This window comes from Microplitis mediator, chromosome 2 (genome assembly GCF_029852145.1).
Source record: "Microplitis mediator isolate UGA2020A chromosome 2, iyMicMedi2.1, whole genome shotgun sequence".
NCBI classification, from domain to species: Eukaryota; Metazoa; Arthropoda; class Insecta; order Hymenoptera; family Braconidae; genus Microplitis; species Microplitis mediator.
This window is the reverse complement of record NC_079970.1, coordinates 20,541,092-20,562,339: the sequence shown is the minus strand read 5'-3', so window position 1 is coordinate 20,562,339 and position 21,248 is coordinate 20,541,092. Positions and strand designations below refer to the sequence as shown.

At 31.1% G+C, this 21,248-nt stretch overlaps 1 protein-coding gene across 8 annotated transcripts in view; it reads left to right on the top strand.

Annotated features, from left to right (window-relative positions):
- Positions 1–21,248, top strand: part of LOC130663647 (latrophilin Cirl-like) — a 155,163-nt gene that overhangs the window by 44,345 nt on the left and 89,570 nt on the right. For 3 of the 8 annotated variants that reach the window (XM_057463000.1, XM_057463005.1, XM_057463004.1), the window contains exon 1: positions 6,699–7,649. The gene's annotated coding sequence lies outside the window, so the exon portion shown is untranslated. Of the gene's footprint in view, positions 1–5,089; positions 5,146–6,698; positions 7,650–21,248 lie in introns of those variants that run through there. The other 5 variants (XM_057463001.1, XM_057463002.1, XM_057462997.1 and 2 more) reach the window with 2 other exon arrangements.

The window sequence follows — 21,248 nt, the reverse complement described above, 5'->3', positions numbered from 1 at the left end:
TTTATGTTAATATTTCAATTTAATCCTTCAGTACTTGTGTAAACACCGAGCTATGCTGGAAAAAAATTTATATTTATAGATTTGAATCTTTATGACATCAAGAATATAATTATCAAGTTAATTTTTGCGGGTCAGCTAGCCCATAAACATGATAAATAAAATGGTTAATGCGCGGGTACTTGTAAAGTGCATTACACATTCTATTACACAGAATAATAATAATAATAATGGAGTAAATAAAGCAAGTACTAAATAAATAAATTACGGTATAAATTATAATAATGATTGTAAATCAATAAGCATATAAAAGACAAGAGTAGATGTACTTGTGCATACACATATATATATATTTGTATATGTATATTCTATAAAACTAAGTGAGCGCCGCTGTATCGGATAATATTGGTATTAGAGTATATAATATGGCAGTATAATAATGAAGAGGAAGTATTAAAGCCAAGGGCTTCGCGTTCGTTCGTTCGTTGGTTAGTTGGACGACGGGCAACCAACTTTGATTAATATACACTTAATTAAGGCCCTACGTCCCCAGGTATTGTTATTTGCTATCTACCGCTCACAGGGTACACACAAATGATTTACTAACAAAACTATATGTATATATATATATGTATGTATATTTAGAACGCTTTATAATATATAATATTATATAGCGTCTCTTTATATCCTTTGTCGTCGTCGTCGTCGTCGTATAAGCCACCGTGTCAGCTCATTTACTGTCGTATTATATGTTTCACATACACAAAATAATATCGATTACATTATTAAATTTAAAGTCTGTCGTAATTAAAAATTTTTAAATTAAAAACTTGATATATAATGTGTTAATTTTTATTTTAACATTTTTTTCGGCAACGGATATTGTTGAAATCGATATTAAATATAGTCAACATGGATAGATATATATATGTGTCAATATAAATGATAAACCGTATTTAGTTTTCACGATACGATGAAAATGTCACGCGTACAGTAGAAATGGATATATAATATATGGATGGGTGTATAGAGATGGATAGAGAACGACGCGTATATTCTACGTGGGATGACAGGACACCGCGAATCATAATATTCTCGCGCGTACAAGTGCACTTCCTGTTTTCACTAGCTCATCCGTTTTACGTTCAACCGAGTATAAACGTTTTCGATCAGCATCCAGGATGCATGACTGACTTTGCTCCATCTCAAAACGCAATATCTGGTTTAGTAAAATGCCTGCCAATATATATATATACCTAGCTTCGTGTATATTTGGGAAATACATATGTGAGGGTAGTGAGGACACATATAAATATATGAAAAAGATATTATTGCGTTTTGTGGATCTAAAAAAAATTTTTTCTCAATACTTTATACAAATAAATGGATATTTGTATGCTTATATAATATTTATAGATGTATCGTTTGAAATAAAATGCAAGTATCTAAAAGTGGCATTAAAATGGACCACTGAGGATTTTATTAGTTTATAAATAAAGTGACGGTAAAATTTCATGGGAAAATATATTTTCATCATTGATTTGATAATTTTAATGGGTATGAAATTTACACATATCGTAAGTCGGAGTAAAATGGACAGGAAGGAAATAAGTATTGCGGAGAAAAAAAAAACTTTGTCATTTTAATTTTTTAAAAACTGTAGATAGGGGAGGGAGGGAGGGGCAAAAGGGGCGCTTAAGGAAATACCAAGTTTTCGAGGACTCTAAATCCTTTTTGTTTTAATGAAATTCAAAGTAAATAGAAAAAATTTTCAGTTACCGTTAAAAAAAAATTTTTTTTCATTTTTGCGGGCAAAATGGGGTACCCTCTAAAAAAGGTAAAAAAAAAAAAATTCTGGATTTTAAATGAACTTGATTAAGTTAAATTTTTTTTTGCAAGTCATTTACTTGAAGAAAAATTATAATTTACATGATTATTGGATACAAAAGAAGAAAAACCAATTTTTAATAGTTTTTATCATAAAACAAACGTCATTAATATTTTTCAACTGACAATTGATTTTTGAAGAAGTTTAACAAGAAAAATTCAAAATAACGCTTAACTATATTTACAAAAGTGATTTTGAAATGTTTAAAAATCATTTAGAATATAAAATTTTGGGGTTACCCCGTTTTGCTCCCCTCCCTCCTTCCCCTAATTTGAAAAATATAAAATCTCAAATATTTCTGATCTTATTCTCATTTTTTTCGGAGTAAATTAAAACAGTCTAGAAAAAAATTATTTTCTTATAATTGACTGAGGCTGGTGTTCGAAATGTTATACATAATATCTGAAATTTCACTATATTATTCCACCTTGACCGGATCGGCCATTTTAGTATTCCCTACCCTACATATTTATTACATATTTATATTTGTTTAATAAATAAAAAATATTGTTTACCTCCAGCTAAATATTTTTTCATTTACTATTTTTTTCGGATGTTTGTCTTGTTTATTTTTTGTTACTCAAATATTTATATAAAAAATGCATTTCGAATTACAACAAAAATGCAAATAAATCGGGCAAATTTTTATAAATTTCAGTCGTTTAATTATTTAGAATGTTTTACGTTTTATTGAGATTCTTATCCAACTAATCTATATGGGCTTAGTAAATCTGCTTTATCATTTTTTTAAATTACGAATATTGTAATTACATTAAAATACAATGACTTATTATTTGTAATATTCATTAATCATAATTATGATTTATAAAACATTTCAATATTAACGAATCATTGATTCAATGATTCGAAAATATGATACGCATTTTTAAATTATGAATTTGTAATGCCATTAAATTAAATAAATGCATCAATAAATTAGTATTAAAAATTATCAAAGAGAATGCGTTTCAATCAGCTAATTTTTTTTATATATTTATATATCCTCTTTAAATAATTAAAAAAAAAATTAATTTTAGTAGCATCAGGAAAATTGCATGTCGTAAAAACAGACAAGCTTGTGTCTGTTGATGGCACGTAGAAAAAAATATATATGTAACATAAACTCTCTGAATATATAATGCATATTATCCAGAAAATATCAAATATTTCATTTTATAAAATAAGAAAAAATTAAATTTATCTATTGGAGGAAAAACTTTTATCCTGCGTAAATTATTCGTGTAGTGAAAAAATAAAAATCCGAGGATAAAATAAATGAACAAAAATTGCAACTCGAATCACGTGTAATTTAACGAGTAAATTGTTAAGGTTAAAGTGTAATGAGTTGGAAACAAACTGTTAATAACATTCGAAATGTAGACGAGGGAGTAGAAAGAAAAATAGATACCGAGTAGCAAAAAATAAATGAATAAATAATGAAAAAGAACAAGTACATGTTATTCCGTTTTCTTCTTCCTCGGTTTTTTATACTCTCATTTTATCTTTTAATGCGGGTGCTGAGGACGTCACACTGTAACGTACGTAGGAAACAGTCTCAGGTATTTTTCTGTATAGTCCCGTGTCAGTGGATCCAAAAAACAAACGGTTTTAAGTGGGTTGTCCCTCATTAAGTTGGCACTCCACTCTTCCCGGTCATTCGCCCCTTATTTTTCGATTCTCCCTTTTCAGTTATAAATTTTAAATAATAAATTTATACAACCTACGTTTATATAATAACCGGAAAATAAGTTTTTCATTATTTTTTAAACCATTTAAATAAAATTATATTTTATTTTTTATTTTCATCTCTATAAAAATATAAATAATTTTGAAAAATTATTTTTTCGTTACAGCCTTTAATTTGAATTTTACATCACTCTGAATTTTTTGATGTTCGCGTTATAGGGCAGACGTACAGTTTTTGGCCACTTTAGGGCCAGTTTTGGACAAATGAGAAATTTAAATAAAATCATTTGTCAATACGCAGTGACATAATTAATTTTTTACATGGGTACAAAATACTTTTTATCACACTATTACAATGGAAATTTTTTTTTATACTTTTTCATTAATTAAAATAAAGTATTAAATGTCCAAAAATCGAGCAGTGGCCACAAATAGGACTTTCACCCTATAAAATACAGAATTGAATATTTTTGCTGTTAAAACTTTGAGATTAGAAATAAAAATCAGTCAATTTTGTAAATATTTTGACAGTCGACTAAAAAATGATCCTGAAGTTAGCAGACAATTAAAAATTTTCGGATTTTTTTTTTCAAAAAATCAATTAGAGAAAAAAAAACTAAAAATATGCACATGCAGAAAATTAAAAATACTATAAGTGCAATTTTTTAAAATATTTTTTTTTTATAATTTATCGGCTTAAAAAAAATCCAAAAACTATTAGACGTCTGCTAACTTCAGTATCATGACAAAAAAATGTATTTAAAAAAAAATTTATGAATTCACAATTTAAAAACTTCCCGTTTTTAAATAAAAAAAAAAAAATTATGTCATCGCATTGAAACTCATCGCGAACCCGGCGGTAACCACAAGAATTTTTTGAAATTTATACTAACTGATTTTTAATAGCGAGTTTAAAAAAAAAATTCAAAATGATATATATTTATATTTACATTGTTTGATGAGAATGGATTTGAAAAGAAAATAAAACGTGTGGAGGCTACGAACCGGTATATGAATAAGATGTCATGCGAAATGCATTCGATACGTGTTACGCACTCAACAATGTACTCACTCGAATTTTATTGTGTTTGAATATTCTCTACAACAATAAACAATTTATATGATCCCGAAAAAAAAAATAAAGGTAAATTTAATACACTAACTGATGAATAATTTTGACATATGTAATATTTAAACGGGTATAAAGTGAAAAAAAATGTAAATGCGCTTTTGGAAAATGATTTATTGCAAGTGTATTTTTACAATCGACAAACCTCATTGTCAACTTTTATCTGCATATAGTGTATAAACAAAATAAAAATTTTAAATCCCTCAATAATAGGATCACAGGCATTAGAATGGATTATGGAAATCCCTCGAATGCAAATCTGCGAGCGATACATATATACTAAATATATGTAACAGAATGAGTAGGAAAGAGCAATAGCCATGTGTAATTTCTTTTTTGCGTGCTAGATTCGTATCACGTTAGTAACGTCGCCATTTTTATCATTTCAGATAATAGAACAACCACTCGCACCGAGCCAACAGAATTAACGATTGACAGCCATCACGTAAGTGTCCACTTATTATAAATACATAACTGTTAATTTTAATTTTTAATTTTTATTTCTCAATTATTTAACATAAAAAGCAGCAACAAAAAAAATGAAAAATAAAAATAACATTTATGATATCAAAAGATAAATTTATTTAAAAATAAAAAAATTAAACGGCATAAAGTCTCTCGTTCGCTTTCAAAGTTGAATGGCGTACAGTGAGAGCGATATAGTATAGAGGTAACTTTAAATCCACCCGCTCAGTAGATCGTACATTTTCGCGAGTTATAAGATCGCGATCCGGCTTGTTTATGCGATTGCCGAGATAGAAGGTGGCCTCTTTTGTCCGGGGGTGGTTTTCACCAACATACTCACCCATTTATACCCACACATACTTACATATACGATACACATAGATGCACACATGTACATCTTCAGACTATATACTAGATACGGTGAAATAAATTTAGTCGCGCGATACCTTCCAACACAACACAGAGCAGCGTGTCTAGGTAAATTCACCGAGACGCAAATTCGTGCTACTTTATCGTCTCATATATTACAAGCTACGAAATGCAAAAATTAACTGCGTCTATAAATAAATCCAGTAAAAATAAAAAATATAAATTATGAGGGTAAAAAATTTTTTCACTGATACATCACTCATTTCTCACGTGAGACACTGAGTGGAAAAGACCTTGGGTACGTTATCTCAAACTCGCAAGAAGTACCTTCAGTTGTCCATAAGACTGAATCCTAACGGTATCCCCGTACCTCTTATTCTTTTTGTTACTCCTCTCCATACTCCTTTACCCACCACTCAGCCTCTTTACTCTCGCGCGTCTGGTTGATTTGGTGGCCAGTACAGAGATACCGAACGCATTTGCCAGTCGCCTTACCTGTGAAAGAGACAACGCCAGCGTGTTTGAGATTAACCAGAGTGAGTACCAATGGGAAAGAGAATGAGGATTGTAAAGACAACCACGGACTGCTGCGACGAGGATGATGATGACGACCAGGACTGCGAATGCGAATACAAGACGAAGATGACTACGACAGGACGTAGGATGATGCGCAAGAGAGCGCGCAGATCAGTTATTGTCCAAGTGGGAGAAGAATCGGGTTTACGTACATATACATACGAGTCATGTCATCTTAGTGTTGGTAGTCACCGTCGTTCCTATCCGTAGCTCTCTGCTCTCTGTCCTGTAGTAGTTTAAGTAAAGTGGGAGAAGAGGAAAGCGTTCAGTTCACAATCGGGTTCTGCAAGCTAACAGAGCACAGAAGACTTTGCAGAGTGAGATCGAGTACAGTATAGAGGTAAAGCAAGTACAGACATAACGTGAATACGAATAGTCACTTGTATATATATATATATGTATGAAGTGTAGACTGTAGAGTGTGGAGAAGAGTTTGGTTGTGAGTGAGAGAGCATATATATATAGATATATACTGTACCAACAACGAACGACCGGGTCGAGCGGCAACGCCGGGTTACCTTTCACTAGAGTGGGGGAAAAACACTCTTGTGCTCCGTGGTGGGGATGAGCGACGCTCTTTCACCCCGCTGGTGGTTAGTTTCGCCGCTGACGCAGTCAAGAGCGGATCGAGCTCATCGCTGTCTATTTAAATAAATATATCGCGACATATATATTATATATATCTAAATAAAATCACAACTAGTGAAATAAAAAAAATGTAATAGTATAAAATTTAAATTACGACTCGTAAATCGTGAGGCTGCACTGGATTCATGCAGTTTATTTTTCAAAATCTTAAACTCTGGATTATATATATTTATTGGATTTATTTTATTATTTTAACGAATAAGGATTAAGGAAACGTGAGTGCTAGTGTGTGAAGTGTTGAACTGTGAAGTTTTTTTTTTATTTTATTATTTTAATGGGATACTGCCGGGGAGGAGTGAAATTGTTTCGTTATACTGAATATTAATTTAAAAAATGATTGCGGCTGGTGTCGGCTGTGTGCCAGTAGGTTTATGTTAAATTAAAAACCTAGGGTAGAGATTCTGCTGCTGGGTTTATATAGAAGAGAGGATTGTATTGAGTTTTATTTTATTTATATATCAAAGTTGGAGCCCAGTTGCGGCAAAGTACAAAGAAACTGCAGGATATCTTTACCCTGTGTGAGGATTGCAGGCCGCTACAGATTCTCCGACCATCACACGCTGCCTGTCCTTAGTTACTGTGTGTGTTGTGTTGTGTGCTTGTACCAGTACCGTAAATTTAACACTTTGTAGTCGTTATATATCCATATATTTGTTCTGACCGATGGATGTCTAGTCCTGCTGGTGGATTTTTGACCATTACCTGACTGGGGACTTGGTAGCAACTGGTCCTGGGATTTTAGTTGTCAGTAAAGTTTGAGGCCAACGTGCATTTTGTTGTGTATATTTTCATTTATATTTAAAATTCAAATCTGTTTAAATACAAGTGATAGTGATATATATTTTTAAGTTGGAAAGTATGTGCGCCAATTTTTCTGGATTCATTCAACCAGTGAGTAATTTTTTTATTTAAATATTTTTTCAAATTTATCCGATGATTTTTTTAAATTTGTGTCGTGAAAAGTGTTTTTACTTTTTATTTGACTGGTATAAAAATAATGGGTCTATTGTATGTGTATATAATTATTATGTTCGTGGAAAAAAATTTTTCATGCGAAAAAATAATTTTATGTGTGATGTCACTTTTGTCCTGGGAAAAATTTTATTTTCATTTACATTGCGAGGAAATTATAAATATTTGTCTCGTGTGCTGTCTTCGAAATATATGTAAATGTACATACATTTATATATTTTTTTAATTTTAATTTCACACGAAAATGTCTAGAATGATCGTGAAATAAAGAGCGCGATTTGAGCGCCAATAATTTTTGGAGCGCGCGAATTTTAAAAATTTCAAAAATCAGTTCCAGTTTTTTAAATTATTTTTCTCTGAAATTTTGTAGTGTATGTGAATAAATTTATCTGCCAATGAACTGACAGGAATTTTAAATACCCGCGAATATTTAAAAAAATTTATATTTTGGAGTAAATCTCCAGTTATAAATTCTACTTCAAGTTAATAAATAATGATTTGATCGATAAAAATTTTAATTGATAAGTTTATTTGACTTTTATCATCACCGCAAATTTACTGTTTTAATAAATATATTTTTGCAATAATTCTTGCTCTCTGATTAATCATGAGAATTCCAGGAAACATGAAATTTTATTTAAGTTCATATTAATATTCAACGGCCACTGATATTTTTTCGCTTAATATTCGGGAATTTAAAACGGCTACCCAGTTTTACTCTTTTTACGTAAACAAAAATAATTGTACGAAAAAGTAATTAGTGATTTCGAAATTTTAAATTTAAAAATTCGCGCCACTGAAAAATTTCAATTTCCTTCAGTTTTCAAACATTTTCTATTGCGATGATAAATAAATTATTTAAGAGTGAGTGATATATTTAAAAACAGCATAAACTATTATATATATATATATATATATACATATGCATATATATTTAAATATATGTCATAAACACCGTCGGTGATTTTTTGGAGTAAATAAAAATGAATTTTAATTAAAGTAAAAAAAAAGAGTAATTCAAATAAACAAAAATGACAGTAAAAATGAAGCGAAATAAGGAATTTATAAAAAATATATAATATGTGGAATTTTTGATCCGCGAATAAAAACTAACGGTTAAGACGGGCTGATTGCAGCGAAACTTATCCCGTATCCCATCGATGATGTTCCTGACTCAGCTTTTTTCTCGCTTAACCGCAGCATAGTAATATATACATATTATTATTATATATACATATAATATGTATATGAACATATAGATGTATATACAACAGCACCTTTCCCCTTTGAGAGATCTCTTGTTTAATAAGAAAGAGAATCTCTTCTCTATAACAACCATCTGTCTATCGTCATCTTGTTCCTCTTAAAATCTTACTTGGTTTATACGTCACACAGTACAGTCTCACCTTTGATCTTTTTTTTTTTTTTCATTATTATTATTTTTTCTGTTAACAAAACACAAGAGTGAAAAGAAATTTTGTTGTACTCTACGCTATACAAGGATCTTAGAGCTCATATGCCGAGATTACGAGAAGGGTCAATGATACTTTTCAATGTTATTAAAGATAACCGACCTTTTGTGTGGTTTAACTTAAAAAACCATATAATAATAATGATATATGTTCTATACAATATAGGATAATATTTCTGTACACACTTATCTTTTTGGTATCTAATTTTAGTTGGAAAATTTTTTTCAATCCGCGTCTGGTTTATGTTTGGAAAATTTTACTTCTTTTTAGTATGGTATTGTTCGAAACAGGAAAACGGTTACAAAATATGAGGATACACTTAAACAGACCTTCTATTTTACTTTTGAAGAATAGTTCTTCTATTTGAAATGGCTATAAAAAAATTTCATGCTTGAGAGCGACATTAAATTTTTAGATATACACGAGTGTGAATATAATATGATTCTGAAGTTAGCAAACAATTAAAAATTTATGAATTATTTTTTCAACAAATCAATTATGAAAAAAGGCACATGTAAAAAATTAAAAAATCTATAGGTGCAATTTTTTAAAATATTTTTTTTTAATAATTTATGTTTATTGAAAATATGTATCCAAAAATTATTAGACGTCGGCTAACTTCAGAATCATAAATGGAGCGGACATCATACAAATTTAAAATTTCAAATAAATAGAGTAAATAATTTTAAAAATAATATTTATAAAAAATTCACTTATTAATTTCAACATTTTTTATATGTGCATTTTTTTTAAATTTTATTTTATTAATTGATTACTCTATTTATTTATAATTTTAGATTTGTCTGATGTCTGCTACATTCACACTCATAGATATATTACGAAAATTTTTTTTTGTTTAAATCCGAATACATATTAAAAAAAATCAACTAAAAATTGATAAATATGAATACAAATTGAGTGAATTTTTATTTTTTTATTTTTGGAGCATTTTTAATTTTATCGAAAGTTAAAAAAAATTATTTTCCATGTCATTCTAAATTTGAATTAAAAAAATTCAATCAATCAAAAATTAGAACAGTCGTAACTGAAAAAAAAAAATTAATTTTGGAGTGAAATATTTTTTACAAAAACAAAAAAACAATTTTTTGTAATTTTCAAGATTTACAGCAAAGATTATTAGCAACAAAATAATGATCACAAATACAAATTATTGAAAAAACTTTTATTTTTGGAGCAAACTTTTTATTAAAAAAAAATTTTCTTATTTTGTTAAATTCAAGGCTGGAAATATAATTTATTATTTTAAATTCAAGCAACAAAAATTAATTGAGACATTAAAAAAAAAGTTATTAAACAATTTCTTAACAATATCCATTTTAATTAAAACTAAATGCCTTTGACCAAAAAAAATTCGCTCCGTTTTCCAGTCCCAAAAACGTTTTACTCAACCGAAAGGTGAAATTTTTTTTGTCAATCATTAATAAAATTTTTTCAACGCACCATTAATAATTTAAACTCCATTTATCATAAGAGTAAAAAAAAGTATGAAAGTATAAACTAATTAGTGCTCGCTTATATCAAGATAGCCAATTAAAATTTCTTTATAAAAAACAAGTAGCCGAAGATAAATCCTCAAAGGTTAAAACAAAAATTTTAAATGCAGCCTAAAGGTTAATCTAGAATCTAGAAGCCTTAAGTAATCATTGCCCGCGACGGATTTAACAACTTAACGTCACCTTAAGAATTATCCACAATAAAGCTCTTTACCAACTCTATGTAAAAGTATTAAACATACAGATAACACCGTCAAAAAATACATGCACACATATATATATCATCGCGAGTCGTGACAGTATAATTAAAGTGAAATCGTTTATTCATCGGCAAAATTATATCCGTCAGAGTAGCATCAAAAGCGTCGGAAAGAGTGATAAAGTGCACTACTACCATACATGTATACATATATATTATCTACATATATATACATATACCCAGACAGCACACCTAGTATCTGCATTCCAGTGACAATCGATCGATCAACAGACACTTGATATACAAGAGCCCATGTCTGTCGCACGAGCTAACATCGAGCCGTACGCTTCTGAATTTCGATTATTCCTCATCGTGTGTATTGTGTACTAATATAACACACGTGCCCCCGTATACAGCCTGTCACACTTGATATCGCATTAAGAGGTTTACTATTATTATTATCATTATTACTACAATAACACAACTTCGTACTACTAAAAAATATAAAAAACCATGACTAATCACTCTCGATACAAAATGTCTTTCTATTATACCATACCGCCATTATCATGGTAATACCATACCAGTGTAACGGCAATAAAAAATATTTCATACATTAATAGATTAATTTATCATCGGACATTGTCCTTAAGAAATCGCTATCATGTGCAATAATGTCGTGTATTTAATGTTGATAATTGATATTTATTTGTATGTACGGTATTGTGCGGAAAAATTAATACAAGTATATTAGAGCTGATATCGATACGTGTATTTTTTTTTTTTCTTTCGTTTATAATGTTGTGTGTATATATATGTATATATGAGTGTATGTATATAATGGTTGAAAAATTACTGCGATTAAGGCAGAAAGCATCCACCTCTGTCCGCCATTTTCTCACAACACCTGCGAATTACCGCGTAATTGCCGCGCCTTCCATCTTCTGGCTATCCGTCCATGGGAACTCGAGCCATTTCATTGTCTAACACCGCTCGCGCCTCTTATATGTTTGTATATATATATACAGTCTTTCCCTCTTTCTCGTTTTATCTTTTTCCTCTATGCGCATCCAGACACTTTAGCTTCGCTCCGGTCTTAGCTACGGCTGTGTAAAACTAAACTGAACTAGTGTTGAGAAGACTTTAGTTGTATTGAACTGAGGCCGCGGTGCTCGAGGGCCCGCGAGAAGTCAAGTGAGGCATAAGCAATAATAATAATACCCGTGTCGAATCAAAAATTTCACCTGAGTACTTACTTTTTTATCAGCCATAGTACACTTGTTTTTACGCTTTATTTTTATCTTTATTATCTACACTCTTTTTATTTTTATTTTCTATCATTACACATTTTTTATTAAATTTCTTTTTTTTATTATCATGAATTACTTTTTGTAGTTATTTCAAAAAGGTAAGAGAGCTTGTAAATGAACGAGGGTTCTCTATTATATTATATTATATTATATATTACACCCGAGTAGGATCGGTAGCTGTGTTGAGTTAAAACTTATTTTATCATCGTCAAAGGAAATTTAGCAATGAAAGAATAAATCAACAGCAACATCAGTAATAATATGAGAGCGTTGCACTTTAAAGTGAGACAGAGACTGGTATCTTGGTGAATTATTCAAGGCCAACAACCATATATATATATATTCATGATGTTAATCCATTGATTAAATCCGCGCGATCTACGGAGACTAACCTTGTAATTATGATCGTGTGAGAAAATAAACCGTGGCAAATGGTTTGAGTGGTAAGTTGCTTGCTGTTACAATCTGCAACACGCACAGAACCAGTCGTCGTAGGATCCCCTGCTGTCCATGCACATTTACTACATCAGATCTATAAGTATATATATACATACATATATACATTAATATGCCTGCATACCTACCATTACGAATACTAACTCAAGGGTAGCAGCAGTGTACGCGTCTTCGCACCGACCGTAAAGCAAATAATTACACGTGTCCAATTAGAAACGCAAGGTTGTGCCACCGGCGATCGGCGAAATGTCAATTGTGGCGCCGATAGCTCTCTCAACACAATCCTTAGCTTAATAACTAGATATAAATTTCTCTACTATCAATTATTATGTCTACAGTAGATGAAAAAAAAAAAGTTTACTGGATGACTAGTTTTCCAAAATGTTTTGCATATAGATGCTGGTAAATTTTAGGCCACCCCCAAGCTCGGAAACTGGCTTCTAAGCAGTCGAATTACATAAATTTTTTTCATTTTCATTGCGCGAAGGTGCATGTAGTTGACGCGTTTTGTCAGAACACGGCGGTACTATACTTAATAATTTAAAAAAAATGTTCAATGCATATCGTGTCGAGTGATTGACGCGATAGTTATTAGAAACGGAAGCTAGTCAACCGTAATTGTCATAAGAAAAGTAGTTACAGAAATTATAGTGAGAATTATGCATCATATAAGCAGTAGACGTTTAGTTATAACGACTTTTATAGACAAATTTTATTTCCTTAGTGGACTGTAGTCCAGTTCAGTTGAGTCCAGTCCCATGGACATTATATCGTGTCAAGTAATAGTCCCCGGTACGTCTGTAATGGTCGTGGTGGTAATTTTATCGTAATTATCACGGTGAGTATAATATTCCGCGGCGTAATGAACCATTTATATGATTAATAGAGACCGGCTTGATCCTCTTTGCCAGTGGACTCAAGCTGGTCAAGGTGCTGCACAGCTTCACGCGGTTCTATAATATCTGTACAGATTTATATGTATATATATATATAGTGGTCGTAGTGAAACAGGCGAGACAAGGCGTGCAATAGAGAAAAGGAAAGGAGCTTCGGAGTCGAACGGAGTAAAGTTGAGTAGAGTGGATGAGTCGAGTGTATCGAGAGTGGAGGCTGGATGAGAGTTGAGAGCTAAACTAATGTAATGTAAGACTCAACTTCAATACACGGCGGCTCTCTCGTGCTCCAGGTATACTATTATCATAATTGCTGGCAATAACGACCCATGATTGGTGCACTTGACGCTTTTCGGTTCAAATATCTTCGACGTTCGGAAGTCCAAGCAAGCAAACTTTAAAACTTTAATCTCCCTTTTTCTTTTACGATACATCATATTAACATTTTTAAATAATTATTTTTATAACTAAAAAAAAAGGATAGTACAAGTAATGATAAAAAAAAATGAAATTTAAAAATCATTTTTAACATTTCCGCTGGGATTTACGTAAACGCGAGCAAGTAGGAAATTTTACGGTTAAAAGTAAATTGTAAAAAAGTTATATTAATTTAACGGGCTTTAGATAAGCATCGCACGTGCGGACGTCTCTATACACGGGCGGTATTCTGACACGGGGGCGCGATCGATTGGCAGTAGTGGTTTTAGAGTCCGACGCGAAAGAAGAGATAAATTATAGGAGCGCACGTCCGAAAGCGATATATTCCGTCGGTCTAACGTCGAGTACAATAAAATGAAATAAAATAAAATACAAGAGAGTTGAAATAAAAATAAAAAATATAACGGACAATTAAGAGAACTCTGGAGAGTTTTCAAGTCGACGTATTCGCTTCATCTCGTCGTATTCTCTCGAGTATTTTGCCGTCTTGCCAGTTGTTTCGTTCATCTCCCTTGCTGCTTCCTGTTTTCTACTTGTGCTTACCCCACACACTTGTCTATTGGCTTTCTCACTCTGCCTTCGGCTGCTGCAGATTCCTGGCTCTGCTACTCCACGTCTACTCCGACGAGTTCCTAAGAGAGAGGGAGAGAGAAAGAAAGAGAACATGAGAAACCAGAAGAGAAAGAGACCGAACATGAGAATGTGCAAGAGAAAAGTTGGGCTCCTGGATACGAGTAGAACCAAGGACTCGACGCTTTAACCCCCGGCACATCGGTCTACTTCAGCTCCCGATCCTCTGCTATACTTGTTGTCTTATGTATAGAGAGGTTGAGTCACTACCAGTGCCAGGAGTCCGCGGGTTAAATAAAACGAGAAACATCGAAAAGTCTTGTTTTCCCAATGTAACTTCCAACACTAGGCCAAGTCCCAAGTGTACGTACTATTTTCTCTCCACGGAATTTTGTTTCTTCTTACACAGTTTTTTTTATTTTCTATTTGTCAGACATCTCTACATTCATTTACACAAATTACATATTTTTTTAAACCCTCGCAACTTTCAAAGCAATCATGTATAATAAATTTGTGTACACGATTGTCATAAATGGGCTTTCAAAAACATTTTTTCAGGATTTTAATTTCTTCCTCGGTATTTTGTAGCTTTTTATAAAAAAAATATATATATATATATATATATATATGTATATAGATGTTGGGTTTTTCAGTCTAGCTTCATTGAGCTTGGATTTCGTCGCAGATTACCTTGACGGACGGGCAAATAAGGGATAAAATTAGCAAGCTGCGGCATGCCTACGGGCATCAAGAAAAACGCAACCTGGCTGGTTCATTAAGTTCCCCCGCTGTCCCGGCTTTACTTGGCGTTACCAACGACTCAGTTGGAAGAAAAAAGTACAAAAAAATGGGGAAAAAAAAACCGAGAAAAAGAGAAAGAGCAATGAAATGATTCGATTGCGCCATTCTCCCTCTCTCCGTATAAATGTATATATATATATATATATATAAGTACGCTACTAAAGCGACCGTGATCCTAGGCTCCACGGTTAATTAACGCTACCGCCGCGAGCTTTAAAAATCTCCTGCAGACCTAAGATATTCAAAGCGGCTACGAAGGTCATTGCTTTCATTTACTGGTTAGGTGAATCGTGCTCGTGAATGCATATAAGCCCTCATTCTCAATTACAACTAAATACAAATTTAACATTTATATATATTCATTTATTTCATATATATATATATACATTACCAAAAATAACATTTTTAATTAATCTTTAAATTTTGCAATAAACAATCGTACGCTAAATATTTTTAATATGACGTTTAAATTTTCATTTTTATTTTACATTCATACGAGCAATATTTTGCTATCATTTACTTTTTAATCCGACTTACTATTTAAAACTGTACATCTGCTTTGATAAAAAAAAATTCACAAATGGTTTCAATGTAGATGAAAAAACGCGGTTATTTTTAAAAAAATATTAAAACGAATACCTATTTGTTGTATTAAAACTCCATCCACTTTATGTACATATGTGCAATTTTTTTAAAAAATTACATCTCTACTTTCACTTTAACTTCCATGATGCCTGTTAACATCGCTCATACACATCTGTATTAAACATTAATACCCGCTAGATATTAAAAAATTATTTTTTATCCGGCAAAAAAATTCAAACATTTAAAACGCGGAAAAAAAACTTGAATCTCTACAGTTTCAAATAACAAGTTCCGACTTTTACTAAACTATTGAGCTCAAAGTACATTTTAAACTAAAATTTATTACTGATAATGATATCTAATAATTTTTTTTTGTAACTGTAATTCTACAGTTCGTTAAATTTTTAGTTTTTTTATTCAAATCGCCGCGGCACCATAAGAAACAAATTTTTTTTGCGCAATCATACGATTATTTTCGCAACACAAAAATATATATTAATAAAAATATATATTTTTAGTATAGCATGTCCAGCTATCTGTACATAAATATAATTCATCAATAAAAAATAAACTTTATTGTTGTGTATGTGTATAAAAGTAATGATAAAGGTTAGTCACCCTCTTGATCATAGCTGACATTAATACACTCGTATATATCTATACATTTTAAATAAATCAGTGTATTTTGCTGTCAATATAAAATGACATACTGCAAAACTCAGTACACATAAGTATGATAACCTCTATATCCATACTTAGATTGTGTATAATAGATAATAAAAAATATGACAATTGCGATGTAGACTAAACACGCCACGTTCAGTATTTATGATATGATAACTAAGAAAAGAATATTACATACTGCTAACATACCACCTTACGCTCTTCGAACTCTAATCGATAGACAGAATATAGCTTACAAGTCTACTGAGGTGGTGAGAATGGGTGCTTGAACTCTTTATATATCTTATATATTTATATACAATACAATAGAATAGAAATAATAATAATAATTTCACAATAAAAAAAAAGCGAGTCTAGTGCATGTGGGATTGCAAATTACCAGAGGAAACTCAGCGACCACGTCAGTATTCTCACACGTGTTATAGTTTAAGAAAGCTTTTTACCACCTTAATATATATAGTTTTTTTTTCTACCCCTTATTTCGATTCTCACGAATTATTATTATATTTTTTTTTTACTTATTCAATTTTTCATGCCAAGGCACAGGCCAAATGGCAAAGTGAACTCATACAGATGAACTTACAAAAGCAGTAAAAAGTTTGATCAAATAACAATAATGCTTACAATTTAAATCAGTCATAGAGACAAGAATTCAAAAGATAATGAGTAGTATAAAGTTCAATGATATGCTGTAACAAAATTCGTTAGTTAAAATCTAGATTTAGCTGATAATCATACAATTTATTATTAAAAATCTCAATACTGTCTGATTAAATCAGATGTAGGGGTAATTTTTGCTAAAGACGGATAATTGATATTGCAAATGATTTCTCATATAACAGAGTAGAAAAATATGACATTTTCAAATTTACATTGTTTTTCTTAACAGCGACACTGTAAAAAATTTTTTGGACCCGGTGTAGTGTAAATGTCTCGATGTAAAAATTACACCAAATTCAGTCTTAAATTTAGGCGGTGTAAATTTAAAATTTTTGCACCGCCATACGTGTAAATGTATAATTCATGATAATTTTGCGTTAAGAAAATGAATCATAAAAATATTAATGTGTTCAAAATACTAATTAGTATCTAAATAAAATAATTGTAGTTATTGATTAAGTAGTTAAAAATATTCAATGATCATTTGTTGCTTATTAATCAAAATTACAACGACTCTCTCTTAAAACGAATTAGTGAAAAGTGCTTCTAATCAGTGAATATTCACTGCGAAACAGTCCCAAGTATATCACTGATTCAATTAGTGATGTACTTGGGACTATTTATGCAGTGAATATTCACTGATTGAAGTACTTTTCATTGATTCATTTTAAGATAGCTAACACGGAATGGTGTACAAAAGTAGATTACACCGCGTTAGAATTACACGGATGGAAAATTTACACCGCGAGAATTTTACACCGTTATTTCATACTACACGGCCGTGTAAAGTTCTTGGGGTCCATTTTCGCACCGAAATTTTTTATTGTGTAGTCGAAATTTTTTATTGTGTAGTCTTTCAGACCGTCTTGAATCAGTATCATCAATAAATAGCTCACGTAGATAAAAAGCTTACAGACCACGTTAATAAAAGTAAAAATATCCAAGATCCAACGACAATATCATTATCAATTTGGTTGATAACACGTGTCCAAATGCGGTTGATGTATGTAGTTACACATGAACTAAGCTCGATCATAATTTTGTCGTCAATAGATTAGACAAGTGAGTTAGCATATATATTAATGCGCGCGCAAATCACCGATCAGGTATGTGCATAAGGTGACAGCAGAGGTTTAAGGGGTTGTCGCTGCAAGCTGTGGGCTAGACTCGGGAGTGAGGGGTCCAAGAGGTTATGTGTAAGGGTGATGGCGCATTGCAAGGGTGACACGCACGGCTAGACCGATTATATCGATAATAGCTCCCTTGAGAATTGATCCTGTCTATAGTCACTAACTCTCTACCCCTGCCTGCATGAGTTTCTCATCGTGAATCACTACTCGTTTTCTTTTCTTTACTTTTTTATATTATACATATATTATATACATCCACACACACTCACACACACTCATAAATATAGAGTTCTTAAAGTATATCACGATTTTCACGCTCTTGTATCCCCCTTTGTTGAAAGTTTTTTTTAAACATTTTTTATAATACTTTTGCTTTTGCTTTTATTTTATTATTTAACCAATCTAATACCTTGTCATCTGTGTAAAATGGATGTAACGTTTTGTGTTATTGTATTGTGTTGCCTGTATTGTTACAATAAACCGCAAGTGAGTTTATCCGAGCGTTAAATATAATTGCCGGTGAGTTTAAACCAAGTATGCATTCAAATATTTAAACGAAAATAACTTCATTTTATTAATTATTTTATTCAAAAACAAATTTTTAATTAGCGAAATTTAAATTGCTAGTAATGAATTTAATTTGCTGATACATGAGTAGATATGAAAAAAAAATCATTTCATTTTTCATATCAAGTTTTTTCAGAGTAACTATATATGGTTTAATTGGTATTGATATATATGTATGTTACATACTGGGTTTATTTGATTAAAAATAGTCTCTGTATAGTTGAAAGATAAAATTTTCAAATATGGATAATGGACTCATTAATGAATTTTATTCAGCCAAATTCAGAGTATCATTATCCGAATATGTGCCGAGTGATAGCTTATTACTTAGCTGTCTTACTAATGAAATAAACGCACTGACATTACAATCTGATAAACTTTCACGTGTCATAATATATCATTAATATATAGCTCGTAAAATTAAATCTATTTTAAATAGTCAATAATTAATCAGATTAAATCTCGGAAATATGTATGATAAATATATATATAAATATATCAATAATCATCAATACTGAATGTCGGAGTGAATAAAATATTGAAATAGCTTTTAATATAAGTGGATAATCGCGGATATAAAATTTTTATTAAAAAACATCTTGAATGAGAGTAAAAATGAGTCCAATTATAGGTAATTATGTTTAATCCTTGCATCCTGCTATCATTTAGTACTTTCATTGTGCACATATATTTGATAATCATCTGTTAGGTTGGGAATTCGCACATTTAGTGAGTTTAATTTCCACGGTAATTATCGAAAGTGCATCGATTGTTTTGTATTACTAGAATTATTATCGAAATACTGGCAAATAGCGATTATAATACTCGATAATATATAAACATGTATCTGTATATACATATATATATATTTTAACAGATCGAGTATTGTGAGTATGTACAGATACAGATACGTAGTATGTGCAAGTTGAATATTGTTGACACGACATCGATTCGTATATACATATATATATTTATAAAGTATTGATAAATTTGGCTCTCTGGTGCTTCAACTTATTCGTTCAACACAAAATAGATATTTCTGTACGTGCTATGAATAGTTTTTCTCATCGAAAATGTATAAGTTTCTATAAAAATGAAATGAAAGTAAAGTAAAAAAGTATAAAGTACATAATAAAAATAAAATTTTATAAGATATGACTACAACAGCAATAAAGACTGTGTGACGAATGAACCAAAAGGAAACTCGATTCACGCGTATCGAAAAAACATACTTTCATTTATTTTAAAAGAATTGAATTCCCATTTGAGAAGAACTCGGGATACCTGAATAAAATAAAAAAAACTACCTGAGAATATTCTCCACCTCAAATCTAGAAAAATCCTGTAGAAAATATATTTATATATAAATGTATATATATGAAACCAAGGCTAAGGCTGGAGCTGGAGTTGGAGCTGAGGCTGAGTCTGAGGCTGAGGCTGTTCACCCGAGCATCAGGATAAGCGGATTTAAACTCTCGGCTTCTTATGGAGAATGGGAATCTACCGACAATTCTAACAGGACCCAGCCCTCTCTTCATCTCTTCTCATCTCCCTATACAAGCCATTACTACCTCTGCTGCTAATACTATTCTGTAATAATGCAGTATACCTTCTTTGAACCACAAAAGTCGCCCTCAACAGCAGACGCTTCAGTTGTTACAAAAAATCACTGTTTCATATTTCACAAATTCCCAACATTGTTCTCTTGTACTTATTCCCGGTTAACACGTCTTATGTGACATTAGTGAAATTAGACACACTCTGGACGCTGAGAGACACTCGAGAGCTAATACTTTGTTTCATTGTTGTATTTTTTTATATTTTTTACACAAAATAAGGGATTTACAACAATATTGTGGTGGTAAATCTCCTAAAACATCAATACGCTAGAAAAATCTCTTAAACCTGACAAATTTTTTCTCGGCCATCGTTTGTTCAATTCTATTCTATTCTATTTCTCCCAACAAATTAAAAATACTGCACACAGTGGATAATGTACTTTAAAATAACAAACTTAGTTTTCGAAAAAAAATTTGCTACATAGAATTCAGTATTACCTAAATATATACCGATTTAAAGTGACCAGATGTCCAGTTCAGGTCAGGTATAAACAGCCGTTTCGTAGCATAAAATTTTGTTCAGTAACACTAATAAAAATTCAGTTCTCACTTAAACTGCTCCTCAAACAGAAACTCCGCTTAAGTTTAAATCTAAGCCTAAATAAAAATAAAAAAAATAC